Below are 16,266 nucleotides of genomic sequence, written 5' to 3'. Positions count from 1 at the left end.
GGCTTTCCAATAAATTTCCATTCCTCTTCCTTCTCCTTGCCCAGGCTTGAATTTCCATAGCACCCTCCTACTAGCTCCCTCAGTCATAACCAAACCTGCCCCAACACAACACAGCCATGAAAAGGACAGTTACAAGTGCTATTTCAATATTTCCAACCTTTATCAAGGAGATGGATCCATAAAGTTAGGTGAGTTTAAGCACAGATCAAATGAGAGGTTTCTTAGGCCACAAGCCTAAGAGAAGGAAAAAGCTCAACATTGCTCTGAATCAAGCTGGACATGGACTCAAAAATGGTTGTCCTGAATTCTCAACTCATGCAGGTCTCCAAGACCTTGAACTTCCATGACCACGAGCTACTTACCTCTACCTGCACAACATAATCCATTTAGCCTTCATTTTTCCAAAAGAAAAACCAAACCCAAACAAAACCAAACAAGCACAACTCACTGGACATGCGGCCTTTCCATTTAGGCACCATCAAAAAATATCTGAAATGTAAATGTTTAGCTCACCACCTGGCTCTAACTTGGGTGGCTCTCCAGAAGGGACATCTCCAGAGATTTTAGCCCTTCCAGTGGCTTGCTGGAAGCAACAAGGAGGCATCACCTTGAAAAGATGGTCAGGAGGAAGGAATAGGATGAGTTACTCTCTCCTAGATGTTTTGGGCTATGCCTGTTCTCTTCAGCCACACAAACATACACCACAGCACATGGAGAAGTGCCCAGACCTGATCTCATACTCAGATTTGGGGTCAGCTGGGCAAGAGAGCCGGACACAAGCTGGGAGATGCAGAGCCCTGCCAGAAATCAGGCCCTAAAACATTGCAATGGGAAGCCCTAAGAAGGTCAAAACATTCACACATCCCAAAGCAAGGAGGATGTGGTCTTCACATCCACCATGGCTGCTGGCAGCTTGCTCTCACTTTTCATGGAGCCTGGAGGACAAGTTGAGGCCTGCAATGCTGTTTGGCTACACCAGACTTGCTGCTCTGTTATGGGATTGGGCAGCTTCACTCCAAAAAGTTTCACAAAATAATTGACCACCAAATACCACCAGAGTGAGAACAGTTTGGTCTTTGGTTGCCCAAGAAAGGACTGAGGTTTATTGGGGGTCAGGTCTTTATCTGAACTTAAAAGGAAGAAAACTAGCCCTAGCTAGAAATATCAAGTAGGAATGGAAAACATGAGGAAAAACTTGAAATACTCTGCAGATTTCCCTGTACAAGGCCATCATCTCTTCACAGCTGGGGCTACACAAGGCAAGACCTCCTCTATTTTCAGTGTGGCCTGGAAAAAGCTTCTGGGACACCACCTGCCATTCTGTGGTGCATCAGACCTGCTCTGGACTCCTTCTAAGGATCAGCCCACTGAGGGTTTCTGAATTGCACTCACAGCTTGGGGATGTCTGGGGATCAGCACCCTCCAAGGTCTCTAAAATCCAGAGGCCTCAGAGGATCCTAACCAGGCTAACTTCATCCCTCCCTTGGTACAGTCAGCTCTGCTAACTGTATTGGCCTGAGGGTTAGTAGATTAATGTCACTTTTCATTCATCATGTGGCTGTGGCTGGCTGGAAGCATCACCTCCAGAGGAAGCTGACTCACCCTAAGCACACTGTTTTCTGAACAGTTTCAGCCAATCCTGCCCACTAGACCAGCTTCCCTTCAAGCTACCTGTCAGCCCAGCACAGGCTGGACAGCCCCCAAAAGCTGACACACCACAGTCCATATTCCTGGCAAGTACCATCACAGAGCTTAAATCCCTGTAAAGCACTGGAAACAGTAAAAGCTGGCCATTAGGGTCGTTTTATATGGAATAGATATTCTAGGTTGTAAAGTGTGTTCGGAAGGATCATTACACTCCCTCGGCTGCCTTTCCTCAGAGGAAAGAAGATAAATGTCCAGGAGATGCTCATAGCCCAGGGCAAGGGAAATACAACATCCTCTGGAAGAGTGAGAAATACCAGATAGCAGAGACTCTGCTTGAAGCCAGCGTGACCAGCTCCCCAGTGTCCCATCAAACCCAAACCACTCATGGCAAGCCCACTCCAGGGCCTGTGTGCCACTCTCCCAGCACCCCAAGCGTGTGGTGTTAGGGAAAGAGGTGCCCCCCCAGAGAGCCCACCTTGATTTTTTGAGATTTTCTAAGCCCTCTGATGTTTACATTCTTGTAACGAACTTTCTCACACACTTTATGTAAATAACTTCGTGTTTTACATCCTTTTGTAGAGGAGGAGAAATTTGATAGACTGTTAGTCTGTCCAGTGTCACTGGGGAGGTGGCACTTCCACCCTCCAATCCACTGTCACATTTAGAAATCTATAAATGTTAGAGCCAGAAAAATAAAGTCCCTTTTCTACCTTAGAAAGAGCAGTGAGTTTGTGTCGTGTTGTTCTGTGTCCTATAGTGACAGCCCACCCCAACCCTGGCACCATGGCAGTGTCAGGGGTGACTCAAGATAACAAGACTACAGCATGTGAGCTCTGTGTGCTCACTCTGCTGCCCAAACAAATCCTCTCCCCCATTTGATTTGGTCATTCCACAAGCACAGGGATGAACTGTGTGTTCCTTGGGGAGCTCACTAAGCCAGTGTTTCTGTAGGAAACAGAAGCTTGCTCCAAATCTAAATATAGCTTTAAAAAAAAATAAAAACAGCCTCTATCTGACCAAGAGAAAAGTGTTTGGATGGTAAATTGAGACAGGAGTGTTTGCTCAGATTTATGGGGAGGGGGAGTGGGTTGGAGAGGTCTGAACTGAATCCATCCCTTGAGCAGAAGTGTAACCCTGAAGTCCAGCTATGATTTCCCCTGCAGCCTGAAAAAATGCCAGAGGTCCCTTCAACCTCAGCTATTTCATGATTCTGTGGTGTGCAGAGTTTATGGGACTCTATTTTGATGCTGGAAATAAGAGGGATATGGTTAGGGCCCCAGCAGATTTTCTATTCCTCATCCCACCTCATCTGATTGAATCCAAACCTTTGTTAAAAAAAAGAGGTCTTTTCCCAAAAGGAGTTGATAAAAGACTTTTACAGCCTTGGAAGAGCAAATATCCACCAGAAATCAGTTTTTCTATTCACTCACGGAATGGATCAGATCAAAAGAACAGGGACAACACAAACCCTAAAATGCAGAGGTCCACAAATGCTGAAACATTTCTCAACCTTTTCTTTGCTAGACTGGGAGGGGGCGGGGGGGGAACATCAGGGAAGAGAGATGTAACTTGGTTTACTGGACACTCCTAATCAAGCTCTAGTGCCTAGGATCAAAGATTAGTTGATTAAAATCCAATTTCAAAGCTTATTAACTTTTGAATGAGAAATGCTGCTATGGTGAGCTTACTTGGGCAGGCTATTTCTGGCTTGGCAGAAGTGGCTGTCAGGGAAAAACAGCTCTTCGCTTATCAGCACCCAGCTTAGATTAGACCCAGATGAGGCAAGAGGATTACACCTCCTCAGACCACTTTAAATCAAGACTAAATGAACAAAAGGACTTCCCTTAAGCTGGATATTAAAACCAGCTGGGCATTTCCCCTTCATGCCACCACAGCTCATTTGAAAAGCACGCAGAGCCTTTGTGTTGTTTTGCTAAGTTACCCAAATTTCACTTTCCTGCATGGTATTCTGGTCAGGCTGGCAAGTGACAGCTCTGAAGTCTCAAGGTATCTTCAGCTCACCTCCTCCTTGCCCAAGCAACTGCTCCTTCTTACAGCAGCTGTGCCACCATGTCCAGCTCTGTCAAAAAGGCAGGAAAAGGGCAGGAAACCCTGGCACTGCCAGCTGAGAGAGGTGACAAGCCAAGCTGAGATCTGCTTGCCACAGGCTCTTTGTCCTGAGGGACATAAATCCCAGCTCCTAGCCTGAGATCCTTTCAGGACACCCAAGTGTATTTTAAAACATGTAAGATACAGAATCATGGAATCATTTAGGTTGGAAAAGACCTCTTAAGATGTAGGGTGGAGCTGCATCCTGGAGCTTTAGGGTTGAACACATTCCTGGTCCTAAGGACAAATGGGGGTTAAAGCACTGCCTTTGGGGAGCCAGTTCACCCCATCCCCTCCTGTTTGAGCTAATCCTCATACTGCTTGCAGAGTTTCCCAGTTTCTCTGCTCTTTCCCAGGCACAGCAACCACAAAGAAGAGAACTGCAACACACAGCAAACTTCTTCAGGTGGTAAGGGCCCATTTCTCTCTCAGGTAGAGTTTTTCAGACCATCTCTCATCCAGGGAAACAAACAATGGGCTTCACCCCTCGTGCAGAAGGACTGAGTTTATCAGCCCAATGCAGTCATTGACAGGGACTCACACGTGTGTTGCAAAGGTCTGGGTCTGTCTCTTGTCCTGCTCACAGTGAAACACATGCTGTGTCCTCAAAAAGCACCAGAACAAGAGGAGGTTGCCACCAAAGCAGGAGGGAAAAGGCAATTCCTGCTGTTGTACTTAAAAGAGGGAAAGCAGCAGGCAGTGTGGGTGACCAAGTTTGTTTGAAGAGTGGTTGGGGACAGCTACATGACAAATACTTTGTCTCTCTGGGAGGCACCTCAGCTTCTTTCCTCTCTCTTGCTGTGCTCCAGGAATCATGGACACATTGCCCAGAGCAGCATTGTTGAAGGAATTCTGCCTCCAGACACTTTCAGACCCAACTGCAAACAGCCATCAGATCAGTAAATGACACTGCAAACACTGACTTCTCCCTGGTTCAATTAAATCTTATCTTTAACCAAGAAAAAGGAAAACAGCCTTGCAATCTGCCTCAGGTACACATGAAGTATGCAGGAGCTCTTCAAAAGGATTCCTGCTCCTGTAGATCAGGTGCAGGCTTTCAGAAGAAGAAAATCAGTTATTTCCACACATTTTTTTGCACTGCTCAACCAGGTTCCTGTTACACACAGTGCCTCCGGGAGAGGAAGCCGTGTGGACAGCACAAAGCAGAGGCCTCCCCCATCCCTGACAAACCCTGAGCATGTGATAACAGAGAGACAAGGGTACAGCTGCAAACTTCACCTCCACATGGGCACAGCAGGCATCAAGCCTCTGAAACCAAGCCCACAGAAAACCCTGAACATAGAGAAAAAACGCTGGCATAGAAGTGCTGCAGCATGAGACCTCCCTGCTGGTGGTGAGGCCACTCTTGCCTTGGGGAAAGAGCATTGTGTGTCTTCCCTAGACCACAGAGAGGTCAGGATGGAAAGGCACAGAAGTTTCTTCTGTGAGTAAAAACCAGTTTTTTAAACTACCTCTAGAAGGAGAGCCTGGCTCTCCTGTTATTCAGCCCACACCACCACCCAGCCTGGGAAAGGGCCAGGAGTGGGTCTGAGTGCCACCCTTGAGCTCCACCTTGTGCCCCCAAGAGCAGCAGCCCTGCTCCCCCCTGCAAGCCTGCCTTGTGTATTCCAGCAGCAAGCTACAACTGAGCTGTGAAACAACACTTGGAAGCAAAGCAACACCAGATCAGCCAGGCAAACGCTGAGGAGAGGTGACAGTAACAAGGAAGGTTATGTTTAGCTTCACATCTGTGCTGTTTGGAAGCTCTCTTCACAGGGAAGGAAAAAATAGCTTAAGAATAAATCTTTTACTTGGAAAACATCCAGCCTGGGAATAAAAAACAAGAGTCTAAGAGAATGAGTAATTGGATGGAGAAAGATTGTTGAGCAGTGAGGTCAGGGCATGCAAGGAGCACAAAGGAAGGACCACCAGCACAGGAATGGTTTGGGGAAAGCAGTCATGCTCCAGCTGTCTCACCAGGATCATCTTTTGGAGGGGAAAGAGCAAAGCCCTGTGCTAACCCCACTTTGCACAGACCACACTCCTGCAACAGGGGGAACCAGCTCCTTTCTTCCCTGGGCTCTTCCCTCCGAAGAGAGGGAAGCTACTGGTGAAGGAAGCCCAGTGTGGAAGACATGGAAAGCCACTGAATCTGGGACTCAGTTTGGAGCCAGCCACTCCACACAGTATTCTAACATCATGGAGTCCACCTGCATCTCCTCTGAAATGCCCCAGTTCCTCCTTCTCTGTCCTCACTCAGCCCCACCTGAATCACGTCCTAGTGCAGCAGGAAGTGCCAGCACTGGCAGAGAAAGGCACACCCTGTTTGCTCAGGACCATTTCAAGCACATATCATTGCAGGCATATTCCCATCTACTCTTCCAGTGCCCCAGGAGCCAACACACCATGGCAGCAACAGGATGCTTCTCTGCCCAGCCCAGTCCCAAGCAAGCAGCACCACGGTGGGTAAAAGTGCCAGACAAACAACCATCCAGGCCACGTAAGCCAGCTCCAGACAGGCTTGCTAGGGATATTTCCCCATTTCTGCTTCAGTGCCATGTGAGAGATCTGAGTCCTGCTGCATTAGAGGTGCTTGAAAATCCAATTTCCTTCCCCAAAAAACGAGGCATGTTTGCACCTGCCTCAACCCCCCTGCACCCTGCATAAGGATGGAGCGACCAGCTGAGCAATGAGTGCAAAGCCCACATGGCATTAATCCTCCATGTTCCTATCAGAAATCCAAATCTCTAATTTACTTCATCCTGAAGTCACTTAAATGTAAGCATCACTCCTGGTCCTACTTCTGTATTTATTTTTCAGGTTGCAGATATAATTGTTATACTAAGGATGCCTTAGTTGTGATTATAAATACCCAAACTCCCATGCCTATGTATGTGCAGGCACGCATCCACACACACTCATTCTTCTACCTCTTGAGAAATGGGTCTGTTCCGCTTTCTTCTGCTACTGATAAAATATTGATTAGGGAATTTGAAAATTTGAAATGATTTAGGAGTCCCTGGATGGGAAACGTAATGTACTGTGCCAGTCGCATTATGAGCCATCCATCACCTGTCAGCAAGCAGCAAGAAAGTGACAGAATCAATACAAACGTGTCTGAAGATGGGTTTAATTCATTTCCCTTCCCCCTCAGGCCATGGCTGGAGCATCCCAGCCGGAGGAGGAGGAAGCTCAGTAACACCAGCCCAACCTCAATCCACCCAAAGGGCAGGGGGGTTAGCTTCTTCCTTGGCAGTCCAACCACACCAGGGCCAACATGGGTGACCTTGGCCACATTCCCAGGCCAGCCAGCCAGGAATTTGTAAATCAGATCCTGAGAGCTGCATTCAGCTGCCCTTGTGCCCTGGGGTACCTGCAACATCCACATGGGTCACAGCACCTGCCCAGCTCCTGCTAGAAACTGCTTTGATTGGCTTGGGCAGGTTGTTATTTGTCCCTAAAGCCTCCCCATGGGTGGTAATTCCAGCCTGTCCCAGCACATTTTACGCCATGAAACACTCCCATAGATCAGCCTGCTTTCAGGGGGACCAGACTGGCCAGCAGACAGCGTGAATCTCTCCTTGCTTCCCTACTTCCCTTCTGCATCACCCACCTTCAGTCAGCATGGCCTGATCCAGCTCCTTGTTCCTCAAGCATTTGTTGTTCTTACTCTCACCAAGAGTTTTAAAATAAAATTTAAAAAAATATATTAAGGGGTGAGCAGAATCCATCCATAGGGCGATCCATCATCCTCCCGCATTTTGCAGATGGATTCAATTGGCCTGTGATCCTGCTTTGCAGATTCCCTTGGAGCACTGTAATTCATCCTGCAAGGCATTTCAAATGAGACTGGACAGAGCACCAGAGAAATGACAGGAGTCGGGTGCCCTGGCATGCTCCCCAGGAGCAGGGAGGGTGACCAGGCAGGCTATTGCTCATGTCTGATTACAGCTAATTATTGCAGGGCACACTGCAGGAGGTGATGGCAGCACAAGGGCAGCTCAGACAAGCCCAACAGAGTTCCCCAAAGCTGCTCCTTAACTCATGCCAGCCCACGGTGGGCTGTGTTAGGCAGCAGCATAAACCCTGGCTGTAGAGCACACAGTGTGGCACAAGTGATGTTCCACAGCACAAAACAACTTTGGACCTGCCAGCTGTGGGTGGAAGAGCCAACAGCCTGCTGGGTGGGAGGAGGAGGATCTCCAAGCTTCCACCCTGACAGGAGCCTGACAGACATCCCTCCCCTCTTCCTGACATCTTTCAAGGCGTCAGGGAGGTGGTGCAGGCCAATGGATACAGGAGCAAGCACTTGTCTTCTGGGCAGCATGTTTCTCCTCTGTTCTTTGGCTGATGATATGGCTGCAGGTAGGACTTCTTGGACAAAACTTCCTCATTTACTTTGATTTTAATTCCATTATTTAATAGACTGCAAAACCCTTAATGTGGGAGTCTCAGCTACTGCGACTGTGCAATTCACTCCAGCTGTATCCCCTCTACCTCACCACCCCTATTAGACTCAATAAACGGTTCCAAATCCAGCAGAAGTGCTCTATTTGCTGCCTAGTATACCATATAATCTTTTCCAGAGGTAGTATTGATCTTATTAAACCTGCAGCCATCGAGTCCTCCAACGTGTCATAGCATTTGCTTGCCTACAGCAAAGCAAAGCACCTCTTCCAACCCCACAGCAGCATGCAGATGACAGCACCAGCCTACACTGACCCGGAGACAAGAGGATCAGTGCATTCCTGAGAACAATTTAATAGTCAGTAGAGCCATGGCTTTAGGGTATTTAGTCAGAAGCAATATCCCGTCTCAAAAAGAAATGTCTGAGTAATTCTAACTGTAAGGGACAGAAATTAGGGACTAATTCAGGCCGTAACAGGTACTGAATGCCGAGTCCAGAAGCAGCTCTGCTCGTGGCTAATGGATTTTGCACACTGAGACTGGCTCAGGGCTCTCAGCTCATCCCCCCAGAACGCTCACAAGATTCACTTGCAGCCACTTTGCCAAATTTTCCTCACCCATCCATAAAGGGAGAAACTCATGAGATTATCTGCACGGTCCTCTCCAAACAAGCAACCCTTCCCACAGCACAGAAGCTGGCTCCAGATGACAGAGGAGAGGCTGTAGGAGGCTGGGCAAAGAAAGCAGCATTAAGATGCAAAGCACAGAGCTGGAATTCTAAAAAAAAGAATACATACCCACATCTGTATGTGCAGGTACATGAAGCTCACCAATTTGAGGGAACACAGCTCCACGGTGTGCTGGGAAGGCAGAGGCACAGAGCACAGTCTAACCAGATGTTTGCCTGACAGAGCCTCAGCACTGGGTTATGTTCCCAGGCTACCCTGGCAGCGGCATCCAAGGAGAGGACAGATGGCAGCTCCACAGCAGAGCATTAGGACCATGACTCGCGTCTTTCCTCCAGACAAGGCTCTGGTGCTGCCAGCTTACAGCAGGCACTGCAGGAAGGGGTGATAAGTGGCCACTGTCTGGCCCAGAGGCGCTGGGGTGCCAAGCAGAGGGGAGAAGGAGGCACAGCTTCCACCCCTTTGACATTGGTGCTGACCCAGTTGTGTCAGCCCATCCGTCACCCTGCTGGCTCCTGCCGGGGCCCCAGGACCTGCAAAGGTGGCTACACATGTTGGACTATTTGTCTTCTCAGGTTCTGGGGACATGGGGGCTGACAGCCCTATCAGTTATCTCACAAAGCAGAGCCCTCACACAGCCCCAGAGAGCAGGGCAGGGAATAAGCCCAGGGAACGAGAGAATGTCAGAACCACATGGTTCCCAATTTCCCAGGGAAAGGCAAAGCACCAGTACAGCCTGAGAAATTAAATCCTTGCGAGAAGTATGTGGGGAAGAACCCTGGAAGCTGAAGCTCTCACTTATCACCTGCCACCTTTTCTTAGACAAAAGTAAGCTGCTTCTGTAACAGGCATTTTCAACACTGACCTATTGTGCCCAGGCTGGGAGACCTAAACTACTCCTGCACCAAGCCCAACTAATCCTGTAGTTTTCAAGAAGGCCCATCAGTGCTTGAGAGCCAGCCACCCACTCACACACACTGCTATGAAGAGGAAGAAACACTGATCCAACAGCCCAAAGAAGTCATTCAAACCTACATGATGCCCACACATGCTGGAAGCAGCAGGTAGGGCCCTGGACAGAGGAAAACCAGGATATATGGTTTTCATATATCACAAAAACAGCTCATCAAGATGCTGAAAGCACCAGGCACAGAGGTCAGAGGACTAAGAAATGTACTACAAGTCCTCAGAACACATCAGTGGGATGTCACATCATTTTATTCTAAAGAACAGCTGAAGAAGTGCCCTGCTCCCCACATTGCCAAACCAAGGCTCCTCCAGCCAGTGCAAGTATTTCTAGAGCACACATACACCCAAGCTGTGCATCAAGGCAGCTCCTGACTTCCCCCATAAGCTGATTTTTAGGTAGGGATCTCCACGTGAGTGATTACAGCCCAGCTTATCACTGTCACCCAAAGCTGCCCACCTGCCCTGCCAACACCTCCAGCAGAGCAGGATCCCAGCCAGCACCAGTTCCAGGATCTTCCCCAGCTGAAACAGGCAGAAGGCAGAGCCTGAGCCAAGGCTTTTGTAAAGTAGAGCGTGTCGTAGGTGGAGAGGAGGGGAGACAGCTCTTTGAGCAAGTAATTTCAATTGCCTTGAGAAAACAGGTTGTTAAAATGATAGAAATAAATGGGTTGTTTGAGCAGCCTCAGAAATGCTTTCAGAGAAAGCTTCCAGGTAGGAACATTGATTGCAAATACTTATTAACTGCTCCTTCATTATCAAAGAGATGTGATACATATGTTTACAAATTTTGATACATTTTTATTAAAACTACTTAACTGTTTGGTTCTCCAAACCTTCTCAGAGGAACTGTCACCAAGCAACTCCCTAAACACAACTTCCACTCCTGCACAGGCAGGCGTGGGCACCGCAGGAGCCACTCGAGCATCTGCCTGTGCTGAGGAACACGTGGCACCAGTGCTAGACCCAAAATGGCCCTTTGATCCCAAAAAAGGAGGCTCTCACTTCAGAAGATGTGTGATAGGGTCACTCACCCACCTTTGTCCGCTCATGAAAGCCATCAGCCAAGAGATTGCAGGTCCCTCTAACTCAGCCTTGTCTCCCACAGGAACTGGGCTTGATGCTAATGGCAAGAACCAAAGAGAAGGTGGAGGTGTTTTCCCAGGATGATTCTCCAGCTCCTAGCAGCCCAGCACTTACAAACTCCCAAGCTGTAAATTGCTTCAGGGCTGTGTTTAGGCCCATCATCAAGAGTTATCTGCCATGAAATTGCCAAGTTCCCTTTTAAAGGTTCGTGATATTTTTTGGCCACCACAACATCCCAGGACAACACATTTCCAAGGCTGAATTAGTTCCCCACACACAGACAGCATGTAAAGCTGTTTGATTTAAACCTGAAGTCCATTATTTTCTTACCCTGCAGGAGACAATTACCTTCTAATCATCTTCTTGCGTGATTTTATCCACGTCTCAAGGCCTCCTTGTTGCTGCTTTTCCCAAGCTGGTGAGTCCTGACCTAGGCTACCCTCAGCTGGAATCTATGACACCAAGTTACATAAAGCACAGCTCCTTGCTCTTGCCAACATCTTCTCCAGCAGCAACATCAAGCGTGAGCGATGCCCTGTGCTGGGACAAGTGTTCTCCTCTGGGGCTCCTCCCTGGAGCTGCTCTTCCAGTGGAGAATCTGAAGGTCTGTTTATTTTAAGCAGGCTAGAGAGAGGCACAGGCAGAAGATGGGTGAGGAGGATCCCTGCCTCAGGTCACTGCTTCAACAAGAGACAAGATTTCCCTCTGAGAAAGCCTGTGCCAGAGGGATGCACAGATTGTCACCTCCTGGCTACTTGGACAGGAGTTTCTGCCCAAAGAGGCATCATGCTGATGGCCAGATTCCTGCAGGCTTCCACAGCCTCCATCAGCCTGCTGGAAGAAGGGGGTCCTGCCAGCCTTTCTCCAGTAATCCTGCCTGAGGACTGCAATGTCCCAGCCACAAACAACCCTCTGAGTACACAAGGAGCACAGTGATGCTGGTATGGTGTGCAAGCTCCACCTGCCACAGAGATCACAGCCAGTGCACCAACACATTTTGTTTTCAGAAGCTGAAAACCCTGGTGTGCTACCAAGTCATGGATTCTTCATCATTAGCACCTTGCCTAAGAGTACACACAGCACGGCTGGGGTTTGCAGGAGAAAATGGGAAATATCCTCTCTCCACATACAGCTGTTAGAGAACACTTCATCACAACAGGGAACCCAGCAGGGCCCAAAGCAGAGACTCACAGGTACAAACTGACAGGCACAGTACACCCCATGGCTTGCATTCCCAGCAAACACCTCCTACCAGCTCGAGCCCTGGAAAAGCAGTTACACCTTTCTACACACATTGCCTCCGTGTTGTGATTCTCATACCACTAAAGACAGTGGTGTGTTTGGGCCTTCAGCACTGCTGCAGGGTCACAAAATGGAACCAAACCCTTTGCCACAAAAGCTCAAGTCACGTAGTGGGCCAAACCCAGGTTTATGTCTCAGACACACACCTTCCACAGACATCTTTGCCAGATAAGGCAATTCATCAGTCCAACAATGCTGTACCCTACATAGTTCAATCCTAATCCAGCACCTGCAAATCCCACTGAGGGGTGGAACAGAGCATCTCTGTGACCAGCAGTCAGCACACACAAAGCTTTGGGCTTGTCTGTACTGCCCAGGCATTATTTCCCCCACAGAGAGAATGCAGTGGAAGGACTTTTCAGACACACAGACCTCATCCCTCCCTCACTGCAACTGTGTGGTCCCAGGGGCCTTAATTATCCAGGATCCCTCTCGCAGGGAGCTGCTCTCTGGGAACATTTGCATGTTTGACTCCTCTGGACAAGTTCTGAGGCAGGCAGCTAATCCTCTCCCAGGTCTCAATGTCATATCAATTTTCCCGTTCGAAGCTGAGCTCTCTCCATCAGGGGTTTTAAACTAATGAGACGTACTGAGGCCTTCAACTCTGGGAATATCAAATGCAGTGGGATTCAATTTCGTTTGATTTTCCTGTGGTTTTCCCTTTGTAATTAACACCAGACAGCATGCAACTTCTCTTCATCCTACGTCTGGATACCATCTCCTCTCAAGACAAACATGTCAGGAAAGGTGATGCTCCTACCCTACGCTGTCAAAAGCATAATAATTCTTTTTTTCTTTTTTTTTTGCTTCCGTCCCCCCAGCATGAATATAATCCACATCCTCAAGGTACTATTCAGACCCCTATATCTCCAAGAGCAGTGGCACAGATCCCTCAGGGTTCACAGCCCCTCCTACTTATTACTCACACAGATTATGCTCCAAAACACCAGTGCACGGGCACAAGCTCTGAAAGGATTTAATGGGACAGTCTTTCCTAAAATCCTTAGAGGGCTGAGGATGTCCAATGTGCCCTAGCAAAGATGAGGAAATATGAATCATTAAGGTTGGAAGGTTGGAAAAGGTTGGAAAAGACCTCTAAGACAATCCAGTCCAACTGTATCTGTTGCCATGTGCACTCTTTCCAAAGGCAGGCCAGTAGTCTCTCTACTACAGCAGGTTTTCCACATTGCTAAGACACAACAGCTGCCACTCACCATTGGCTTAGAGATCACACAAGCTAATATCCATTTTTCTTTAAAAAAAAACCTAAAAGAGCTCAGTTTTGCCACATCTGTCAGGACCTGCAAGAAAGGCAATGCTCTGTTTGATCAGAGGCTTTTGGGACAGTCCCTCAGTGTAGCAAGGGGCTGCACAGCAAAAGAACACAGTGCAAAAACCTGATCAAGAGGCAGCTCCTACAGGCACTGTTACATGGAGGTTTTGAGGGAGAATGTGCATCTTTTAGTGTCCATTACTAAACCTAGACACTGCCAGCATCCTATGGCCTCAACCCAGCAGAAATCCCTGCAGAAGGGCTCTCCTGCAACCTCTCTAGACAGAGAACAGATCTGAGGCAGGAAGGGAAGATACTGCTTTAAGCAAAAGCAGGTCAGATCTGCATTACACCAAGAGTGAAGCAGATCCTTCTCCACAGTTAGGAAAATAAAGGTTACCAACCTTCTGCCCCATACACCTTGACCCTGGACTCTCACTGCAGGAGCTACATCAGGGTTCAGAGCAAGACCTGGGATTGTCTCTGCCATTCAAGCACATATATTAAATACACTCTTCTTAAAGGCACAGCATATTGCATGATCTATTCGAAATCAGCATGTAAAATACCTCATTTTTTCAAAGAAAAAACTGTTTTGTTTACCATAACTCAGTTGTCACCTTGACTTTTCTTCACAGGATAGCAGAATCTGGAAGGGACTTCCCTGGACTAATGCAGTCTGCAAATTTAAAATCATGCTCTTCCTTTGCATATCTATAACAGCCACATCCCATTTCTTATAGTGATTTCCATACCAATAGCCCAAAATGACCATTTCAAGAGATGTTACATTGCATCTGCCCCTATGCTAGTTCCATCTTGGAAAATATTTATGTTAGGAAAATATTAGGTCCATTAACCGGATGATTTGCCACCTGAAGCTGCAGCCAACAAACTCTCCTGTACCTTTGGCACCCCCATGGATGTTTCAGGGATAAACCCCTCCCCTGTTAATGCTCACAGTGCTGTGTCCCTGCTTTGGAAAACACCAGCCCAGCCTCTCCCTGCTGTGCCAGGAGCCTGCAAGTTCCAAGTGTTGAGCAGCACCTCGGAGCAGAGTTCAGCACCACTTTATTATCGCTCCATCACAGAGTTCCCCACGCTGCCTGGCAGCTCCAAATGAGCCCTCCACACTGTGACAGCACCAGGACCACCGAGCTTTCATCAATATTCATGTCCCAGTGACACTCCAGGGAGCACTGGAAGCTCGTTTGCACCAGCAGATCATTAAACAAAGGGCAAGAGTGACCTTGTAGGACCAGCTGCATCACTGATGTCACCAGGAGCTGAAGGGACAGAGACAGGGTCATCACCCAGCACTTCTTTTAATAAATAACAGCTCTAAATGAGCATGGCCTTGCCATGCCCAGCGGGACCCACGTGAGACTGGAAGCATCAGGGACAAAGATGCCCAAACTGCAATGTGCCTCCTCTCAGCAAACCCTGACCAGGGGGATGCTGGTGGAAGAAGCAAAACCCACGAAAACAGGGCCATAAATCTGAATTAAATTGCTGTTTCAGGCATAGTTATCCCACTGCAGGGAACACACACAACTCCCTCCAAGGGCAGGAGCATTTAGGAGCACCCCAGGGCTTCCTGGAATGCTGCATCCCAGCTCAGGGTGTTTAGCAGAGAGCTTCCCCAGGCTGTACTACAGCACTCCACGTGCAGAGACTGGATTACAGACCCTAATTGCTGCCATCCATCACATTAACAATTAGCATCATGTTAATGCATTTCCACTGCTCTCGGGGGAGGATGGAGAAGGAAAAGGAGGTCTTAGTCCCAGTTTACCTCAAGTTCACTGGGAGGCCACAAGAAACCAACTCACAGGCAAATTTTCCACATACCCAGGTTCCTTGGGATATTCCCAACCTCTGAAAAAGGCCCATAGGAAAAAAACCCCAACTCCTTCAGCCCTCTTATCCAAGCAGACAGCTGCCCTACCTCCATGTTTCCACATAAAGAAAGTAGCTAATGGAAAATCACCCCTCACTAAAAATGAGACAACCTTGGGTGGAAGATGTCAGAGACTCTTTTGATACACAACTCAGGTGCACCTGGTAAGGCTGATTCAGCCTCTAAACTCTTCTGTGAGCCTAGATCTCCAAATGTCCAAACATGGTATCAAGAGAGCAACAGGCAAGCAAAGAACCTCCTGTACCCCACGTGCATGGCTGTGCACTGAGTCTAAGGGTTTTGCAGCATTCTCTACTTCAGAAAAGTTTTGACTCCTTACAACTTCAGGGGGATGAAGTGCAGAAGATAATAATAATATTTATTATATATGTGCTTGAATGGCAGAGATAGCCCCAGGTCTTGCTCTGAATCCTTATGCAGTTCCTGCAGTGAGAGTCCAGGGTCAAGGTGTATGGGGTAGAAGAGGCAGAAACCAAAAATCTGAGGAACAAATCTAAAATCACAGAATTTATTTCTAAAATTGTTTGCCACATCTGCAACTTCCACAAGCAAGAAGTCCCTTGTATTTATAATTTTCCTCTGAAAAAGCGATTGCCTGAGCACCAGGATAGACCACGTTCAGACCAGAGCAGGATGTCTAAGCCCTGAGGTGGGAGATTTGCAGACTTACACCCCTTAAAATCAACTCAAAGGACTGCAGGGCAGTAAAAAGCCTCTGCTAGGCCCAAAAGCAACGTACAGACCCCCCAAAGAGCTGCCCTTAGGAGCTGGCTAGGTCTGGCATAACCACGTCCATCCCACGGGTTCGTGGCCACAGCTCCCCACACAGCCCGTCAGGGACAGGTTTCAGCCCCACAGCCCACCCCAAA

Source organism: Melospiza georgiana, chromosome 9, assembly GCF_028018845.1.
Source record: "Melospiza georgiana isolate bMelGeo1 chromosome 9, bMelGeo1.pri, whole genome shotgun sequence".
NCBI classification, from domain to species: Eukaryota; Metazoa; Chordata; class Aves; order Passeriformes; family Passerellidae; genus Melospiza; species Melospiza georgiana.
This window is presented reverse-complemented; position numbering follows the sequence as displayed.